Source organism: Ochotona curzoniae, unplaced genomic scaffold (genome assembly GCF_017591425.1).
Source record: "Ochotona curzoniae isolate NIBS_2020 unplaced genomic scaffold, NIBS_Ocur_1.0 contig_43, whole genome shotgun sequence".
In the NCBI taxonomy this organism is placed as follows: Eukaryota; Metazoa; Chordata; class Mammalia; order Lagomorpha; family Ochotonidae; genus Ochotona; species Ochotona curzoniae.
This window is the reverse complement of record NW_024466218.1, coordinates 25,221,962-25,230,236: the sequence shown is the minus strand read 5'-3', so window position 1 is coordinate 25,230,236 and position 8,275 is coordinate 25,221,962.

The window sequence follows — 8,275 nt, the reverse complement described above, 5'->3', positions numbered from 1 at the left end:
GGACATTTGTGAACAAGTGGATATAAGATCTTTCTTTGTCTCTCTGACTCTTTCTCTAATTCTGCCTTTCAAGAAAATAGTAAACTCTTTAAAAAAAGAAGGTATGCCTGGGCCTGGCCTGATAGCACAACAGCTAAAATCCTCTCCTTACACACACCGGGATCCCATGAGCACCAGTTGTAATCCCAGCAGTCCTGCTTCCCATCCAGCTCCCTACTTGTTGTCTGGGAAAGCAGTCAAGGGTGGCCCAAGGTCTTGGGACCCTGCACCCATGTTGCACCCATGTGGGAGACCCGGAAGAACCTTGTGGCTCCTGGCTTTGGATTGGCTCAGTTCCGACCATCGTGGTCACTTGGGGAGTCAATCAGTGGACAGAAGATCCTCTTCTCTGTCTTTCCTCCTTTCAGTATATCTCACTTTCCAATAAAAAAAATAAATCTTTTTTAAAAAAGAAAATATACCTCTTTTACATCATGTATTACATCCCGTGCTGTGGCATGTGCAAGTCTAATGTTTTTTTTCTTCCAAGCATTGATAAAATTGCACTGTGCTTCCCAGTTCTAGGGCTGCGGTAAACAACATGCAGGAGAGATGGAGTGATGGGAAACAGGAAGGCATGATTGATTAACGTGTGTGTGCATCCTCAATTATCGATGGTAATGGTCCATGGATGAAATGTGAATTTGCCAAAGCTGCTGATCATCCAAAAATCATTTTTAGTGAGATTTGGAATATAAAACATTTTTTAAAAGCAGAGTCATTTATCTAATAATTGCTTTAATTTTGAGGTAAGCTACTATAGCAGTTATTTTGAATTCCCTAAATACACATCACTGTGAGGCAGGAGAGGCATCCAAGAACATGTTAGCCAGTGAGGGATGCCAATAAAGATGAAAAATTGGAACAGGATTAGTAAAGGAATGGCTGAAAAGACTGTGGTGCAGGCGTAACAGAGTGGCAGGAGAGCTAAGGCACGCGTGCTAGAGGCAGGCAGCCTGGTTTCTAATTTGGGGTCTACAGCCTTACTAGCTCTGTGATCTGGAGAAGTTACTTCATTTCCCACTACTTCAGTTGTCTCAACTATAAAATGGGAGTGTTTGTAGTACCTACCACATAGGATGGTCCTGAAAACGTACTGCATTTCAAAATGTGCTTGGCTCTTGGGAAGTGCGATAGTGTTATATATTTTCTGCATTTTATAGGCATCAACACAAATCCAGAAAACCTATGTATAGTGATATGAAAACAGATGACATACTGTCAAGTGAGAAAAAAAAACCACAGAGCAATAATGATCACAGAGACCCATTTATGTTGGGAAACCCCTTAATGACTAGATGTGAGCTATTGTTGCATTGCGGGAGCACATTTGAATTGTTTGTTTTCAGTGAGAGAAGTTTGCCATCACTTCTGGATTCAAAAGCAAGTAGATGCAGAGAATCACTTTGAAATAGTCTTTGTTTTACTTTTCTTAATACCAAAATGTTAGGTCAGGGGTCAGCCAGTTAATGCTCCAGGCAAGAATATAGAAAGCCCTTTAAAGTCCTTGGTATGTGGAGTTGTCAAATGGGAAGAGGTGGAGAAATGGTTTGGGGTTGGATGGGACCCCTGGCAGGGTAGGGGTCTTACTGTCTCCTCCCTTTCCCAAAGCTCCATGCTCAGAATCTCTCTGCTGTGTTGGCGTGAGCACATGCACGAATGTGTGTTCTGACTGGCCAGAACACGCTCCACTGGCGCCCAGCCCAGCGTGGTGACCTAGTGGCTAAAGTCCTTGCTTTGCATGTGCCAGGATCCCAAAAGGGCACCAGTTCATGTCCCAGCGGCAGCCCTGCTTCCCATCCAACTCCCTGCTTGTGGCCTGGGAAAGTAGTACAGAATAACACAAAGCCTTGGGACCCTGCACTCATGTGGGAGACCCAGAGGAAGCTCCTGGCTACTGGCTTTGGATCAGCTCAGCTTCGGTCATTGCAGCCACTTGGGGAGTGAATTAGCAGACAGAGGATCTTCCTCTCTGTCTCCTCTCCTCTCTGTACATCTCACCTTCCCATAAAAACAAATAAATCTTACAAGAAAAAAAAAAAAAAGAACCCGCTCCACTGTCACCCAAAGAGAAATGCTCCCAGGCAGATGAAGAGCCTGCATATCCACCGCTGGTCTGGAAAAACATGGGAATGGTCACTTCTGATCCAGGGGCAGGGAAAGTGACACCAACACCCTTGGTTTTAAGTTCACACTTGTGAGTTTGCACAAAATTTATGTAGCCCAGGTATGGGGCAAAACTGTTGCATCTTCAGCAACATGGCCTGGATGACTGTGTCGGCTATGGTACAGCTAACAGCATCAGTGTGCACGTGAAATGTTGTTGCTAGTGACAATGAGGCAGTCACAGATATCTCACTGGGGTTGGCTTTGTGACATAGTGGGCAAAGATGCAGCTTCTGATACAGGCATCCCAAATGGGCCCCTGTTAACTGCCTATCCAGCTCCCTGCTAATGGCCATGAAAAAACAGCAGAGGATGGCCCAGTTGCTTGAGTCCCTGCCACCCACATGGGGGACCAGAAACAGCTCTTGGCTTCTGCCTTCAGCCTGGCCCAGCTTCAGCTGTTGCAGCCATTTGGGAAATGATTCATCAGATGGAAGATTCTCACTCTCCCTCTCCTCTCTCTACAATTCTACCTTTCAAATACACATTTTAAAAATCAAAAGTTTGCTTCAAAATAAAATTTATTTTTAATTGTATTTCCTTTTCAACTTTCTAAAGTACCCTAATTAGAGACTTTTGAACAGACTGATATACAAACATACATATATATTATATATACAGCTATATACATAATACATGTACATAAATATATGTGTATGTACATAGCTATATATATATAAAAAGCACATTTGACCACAGGAATTGTTTTGCTTTTCATACATTGGAAACTTTTACAGTAACAGAATAAATGCAGCTAATTAATATTCATTCAAGTAATTGGGGATATGTGTATGTGTGCATGTGTGTATATGCATATTCATTTGTGTGTTTTCTATGAGCCCAGACTCCTGCAACTTAAAATACTGTCCCAGAACTACATCAGCATCACCTGGATGTTTGTTCTCATATATACAGTCACATTTAACATCAGGGAGAAGTCCTGGTTTTTCAGCATTTCTTGATCTCAGTGATTTCAAAGTTTTTTCATTAAGGTAAATGTATTTATATATTTAAGATTTATTTGATTTGTTTGAAAGGTAGAGCTGCAGGGGGAGACAGCGAGAACTATCTTCCATCTTCTGGATCACTTCCTGGATGGCTATCAGGCTGGAACCAGGCAGAAGCTCTAGGAGTCAGTAGATTCCTCCTGGTCTCCCACAGGGTGCAAAGGCCCAAACATCTGAGTCACCCTCCACTGTTCTACCAGGACGTTATCAGGGAGCTAGATGGGAAGCAGAAGTTGGGACTGCAACCTGTGCCTGTATGGAATGCTGGCATCCCCTCATCTGCCCCAGCAAATTTGTTTTAAATTCCATTTTCCACAACAGAGCCTAAAAATCTATTTGGGTCTTTGATTTGGATATCAAGAACCCAGGTACTTTGACTATCTTCCACTGCCTCCCAGATACTGAAAGCAAATAGTTGAGAATTATACCAGGCTCTCTATTATGAGTTGTGGTCATACCAAATGGCTGCTGTACCTGCTGCACGGCAAATACTGCCCAATTAATTATAACCTCTTTTTAAAAATTTCATCTGTTTTATTTATATTTGAAAGACAGATTTAGAGAGAGAGACAGAGAAAGGTCTTCCACCCGCTGGTTTACTCCCCAAGTGTCCTCAATGGTTGGAGATGAGCTGATCCACAGCCAGGAGCCAGAAGCTTATTCCAGGTCTTCCACATGAATATAGGCCCCCAAGGACTTGAGCCATCAGCTGCTGCTTTCCCGATCTATAAGCAGGGACCCGGATTGGAAGTGGACTAGTCAGGACTGGAACTGGCACCCATATGGGACATGGGACACCAGTACTGCAAGGTATGGAATTAGCCTGTTGAGCCATCTTTTTAAAAGAGATTTATTTGTTTGCAATATAGAGTTACAGAGAAAGAGGAGAAGATGCAGAGTGAAACAAATCTTCTATTTGAGGAGCACTGGCCTGACAGCTGAAGTTCTCGCCTTAAACATGCTGGGATCTCATATGGGCACAGGTTCTAATTCCAGCAGCCCCACTTCCCATCCAACTCTCTGCTTGTGGTCTGGGAAAGCAGCTGAGGATGGCCCAAAACTTTGGGACCCTGCACTGGCATGGGAGATCAGGAGGAAGCTCCTGGATCCTGGCTTTGGATCGGCACAGCACTGGCTGTTGTGCTCACTTGGGGAGTGAAGTATCAGACTGATCTTCCTCTCTGTCTCTCCTCCTCTCTGTATATCTGACTTTGCAATAGAAATTTTTAAAAATCTTAAAAACAAACAAAAAAAACCTTTCTAAACAAACAAACAAAAGTCTGGAGTTTTTTCCAGGTCTCCCACATTCGTGCAACAGCCAAAGCACTTGGGTCATCCTCTGTTGCTCTCCCAGGTGCGTTAGCAAGGAGTTGCATTGTGAACGGAACAACCAATACTGAAACCAGTGCCCATACGGGATGCCAGCATCGCAAGCACTGCTTTTTACTCATTATGCCACAATGTCAGCCTCAATTGTAACCATTTTTAAGTTAATAACAGTGCTAACTGTACATTGTTATCTAGCAGATCTCTAAAATTTTCCAGCTTGCCAAACTGCCCCTGAATCCGTTGAACAACAGCTCACCTTTCTCGCCCCTTAGCAAGCACCGATTCTACTTGCTGTTTCTAAGAGGGTGGGCAATTGCAGAGGCTGCACGCAAGGAGTATCATGATCTTCAGTGGCACACTGCACCTAGCACGGAAAGCAGCTTACCTTCAAACATTCACAGAAAATGCGCAATATAAAACAACTCTACATGACTTCAAAATGTTTTTACACCAAAATAAGTTTGTCTTTCAATCCTACATTTTCTGATGAATATTTTGAAGCACCTGTAAATATCCAAGGGGCAGATTATTTTGTGTCTGGAAGGGACTAATTGTTGGATATTAATAAACCAACTTTTGGAAGTCATAATTTGAGATGTTTTTAAAATCGATACAGTCACTGTCCTCCTGAGCCACATCAGATTAGGCATTGGAACAGTGAATTCTAGGTCAGTCTCTGCCCTCACAGGAATGGGGAACAGCTTCTCTGCCAAGAACCATTTGGATATTTATAACATAATTCATGAATCACACACAATTACCAACTCAAAAATTAGCCTGCTATAAATTTATTGGCTTTCAAATCATGCCTACGATCGCCTGGATAGGAATGATTTTACAGATCTTACAGGTATATGGCCCATGAACCCGACATTCCTCACCTCTGCTAGACTCAATGTATGTTAGAATGCAGAAGCAATATATAAATTTATAAATTAGAATAGATTTTCAAAGCAAATTAGTTCATTTTCACTATTGTTGGTGGGCATGTAGATTGGTAAAACCACTATGGCAGTGTCCATTAAGACTAGAATGTACCAACGTGTGACCTGGTAATTCTCCATGCATAATAGGTTTAATTCAGCAATATGCTCAAGAGTAATAAATGTGTGTGTCTACCAAAATACATGTACAGAATGATCAAAGCAGCTCTGAAACTCTTACAGCCTAAATTTGGGGGAGAGAGTTTGAGTAGGTAAATAAATTGTTGAATATCTCCATGATGTTACATCATACAGTAATAAAATATGACATCATGTGGGTGAATCTCACAAAGACGAAGGAAACAAGCCAGATGCATGTGAATATACATGCCAGATGATTCCAAGTTCAAGAACATACAAAACTGATCAATGGCAACGTAGTCCAGAGGGTAGGATACTGACTGTGAAGAAGCAGCAGAAAGTCCTTTGGGAACTTGATCTTGATGGTACTGACACTGATGTATGTACACATATAATGTTTGTTGGTTTGCTATTCTTTCTGCTTTTTGCTGTTGTAGACTGCACTGTAATTGTTTGAAAAACAGTCATGCAGATGAGTCAATTAGAAGAAGGGAATTAAAGAGGAAGGTCAATATAGAAATTATTTCTTTACAAAAGGTTTGTTTATTTTCCATGAAAGCCAGAGTTACAGAGAGGAAAAACAGGGACACACACACACACACAAAGGCAGAGAGAGATCTCCCATCCACTAGTTATTAAAAAACAAAAGAAACCTATTGGTTTTGGCTGATGGCCATCTTGGGAACATTAGAGGAATAACCTGTCATGGAAAGTGAGGTTGAAGCTTAGGGAAAAGTTGAGGAATGAAGCTAGAGTTTTAACAACTGGTTTTACTCTAAAACGTTTTAGATTTGTAACTCCTTTATCATTAAAATGGTGCAAACTGACTTTTTCCCTACTTATTTTGTAACTCAGAGAGCACTTCTGCTAATCTCTACACATCATCGCTTAAATCATTCTTTTAGTTACTGGGGCCACAGCCACAGCCCTACTTCAGAAACTCCTAATCACAGATTGGAAGAATAGATAGATTTCTGATGATACCTGCTTATAGTTTCTTCCTACTTTCTATATTGTTTCCAGAATGTTCTTTCTGGGGCATATGTGATCATTGCTGTTGCATGCACGACTCTATGGTTCCTGCATGTCATGGATAAAGGCCAACGGATGTGAACTTGTCAAATGAGTTTTGATACTGGAGTTCTTTTACCCTACTGCCTGGCTTTCCACCCTTTACCAAATCTTTCCGGCTCAGGACATCTCCATCAGTCTCTGTCCACTTTTAAGATCAGCTGTAATCTAACAGGCCTTTTCGGATCTCCCACTGATGATACTTATTAGATATAGTCTCATGATCTGTCTTTACCCAGTGATGGTCCCTGGCTCACGCTGTCGGAAGTGCTCCTGATTTGCACATGCCTGGCCTTCTCACTGGACCGTGAATGCTGGGAGGGCAGGGCAGATTTTTTTCTTTTAATAATAATTGTTTTTATTTTGTCAATCTTTACATAGTTAATTTGGGCAAAAAGGGTCAAGGGCTACAGGAAAGTGGGTAAGACTATTATTTCCATATTGTTTCCTTCATATATCTGAGGTAGAGGGGGATATTGAGGGAGAAGCCACACCCGGTTTCCCACCCACCCCAAGTCCCGCATGTGGGGCATGCTCCGAGATGCTCGTTGAAGTGGTTTCAATAGGTCACCAGTTTTGAAATTGCTGCCAATCTTGCTTCTCCAAACATGATGAGGTTGTTGAAAAATCCATTAATTGACATTGTCCATCATAGCGTCTCTATTTGCCCGGTATTTTGTTGCCAACCTATAGCTGAGGTGGTTGATTAACTTGTTCCATCTTCTGTCCCTTCATGGTTTAGGTTCTGAGTCTGGCACTTCAATTGGGGAGATCACCAAAGAAACTTCGTCTGAAGTGTTCCCAGGCCAGATACTTGTATGCACCAGCAAGCACAGGGCCCAACACAGTTCATCACCCGGTCAGCTGGTAGTTGCAATTGCTGGGTTGGTTCTGTTTTCAGCCCTGCCTTCTACTGGAACCAATGGGTGTTGCAGTCTAGCCTGGTTCTGCACAGCACATACTCAGTCTTCACCGAAACCAGTGGGAGCTGCGTCCTGATGAGAGCGGCCCACAATAACCCCCACCAGGCCCACCCCCTACCCTGGTTTGCCAATATGTGTGGCAGACCAGTCCAATCTGACCCACATCCCCCTGGTTGTCGTACATGGCAAATGGCATTGAAGCTTGGATCCATCTAACCAGCTCAACAGTCAAGCCTTCACAGGTGTGGTTGAGTGCCTCTCTGTCTAGCTACCCCAGCCCCCGTCCTAGTTCTTGTGCCCTCCCGTGGGAGTGGTAACCCAAGAGGGGGGAACCCACTATTTCCCTCCCAGGTCTCTCACTCCCGGATTGTGCACTTTCCAGGTGGTTCTGCAGTTTGACTTGACAGGATTAGCCCCCAGCAACAGTTTCTGTCAGCTGATGCTACGGCTATGCCCAAACAGCCCTCTCCCATTCTAATTGTAGGTTGCACCCGTAGGAACAATCAACCCATCCTGGCTTTTCCCTGATCTAGTCCACATGAGGCGCACAGGTGTTGTAGCCATGCTTAGTCTGGTCTGCCCCCATCCCAGTTCATGCTCTCCAGTGGGAATAGCTATCCAGCAGGGGAACCACCCCTTATTTCCCTGCTGGCTCAGGGCAGATTTTTCATCTTAA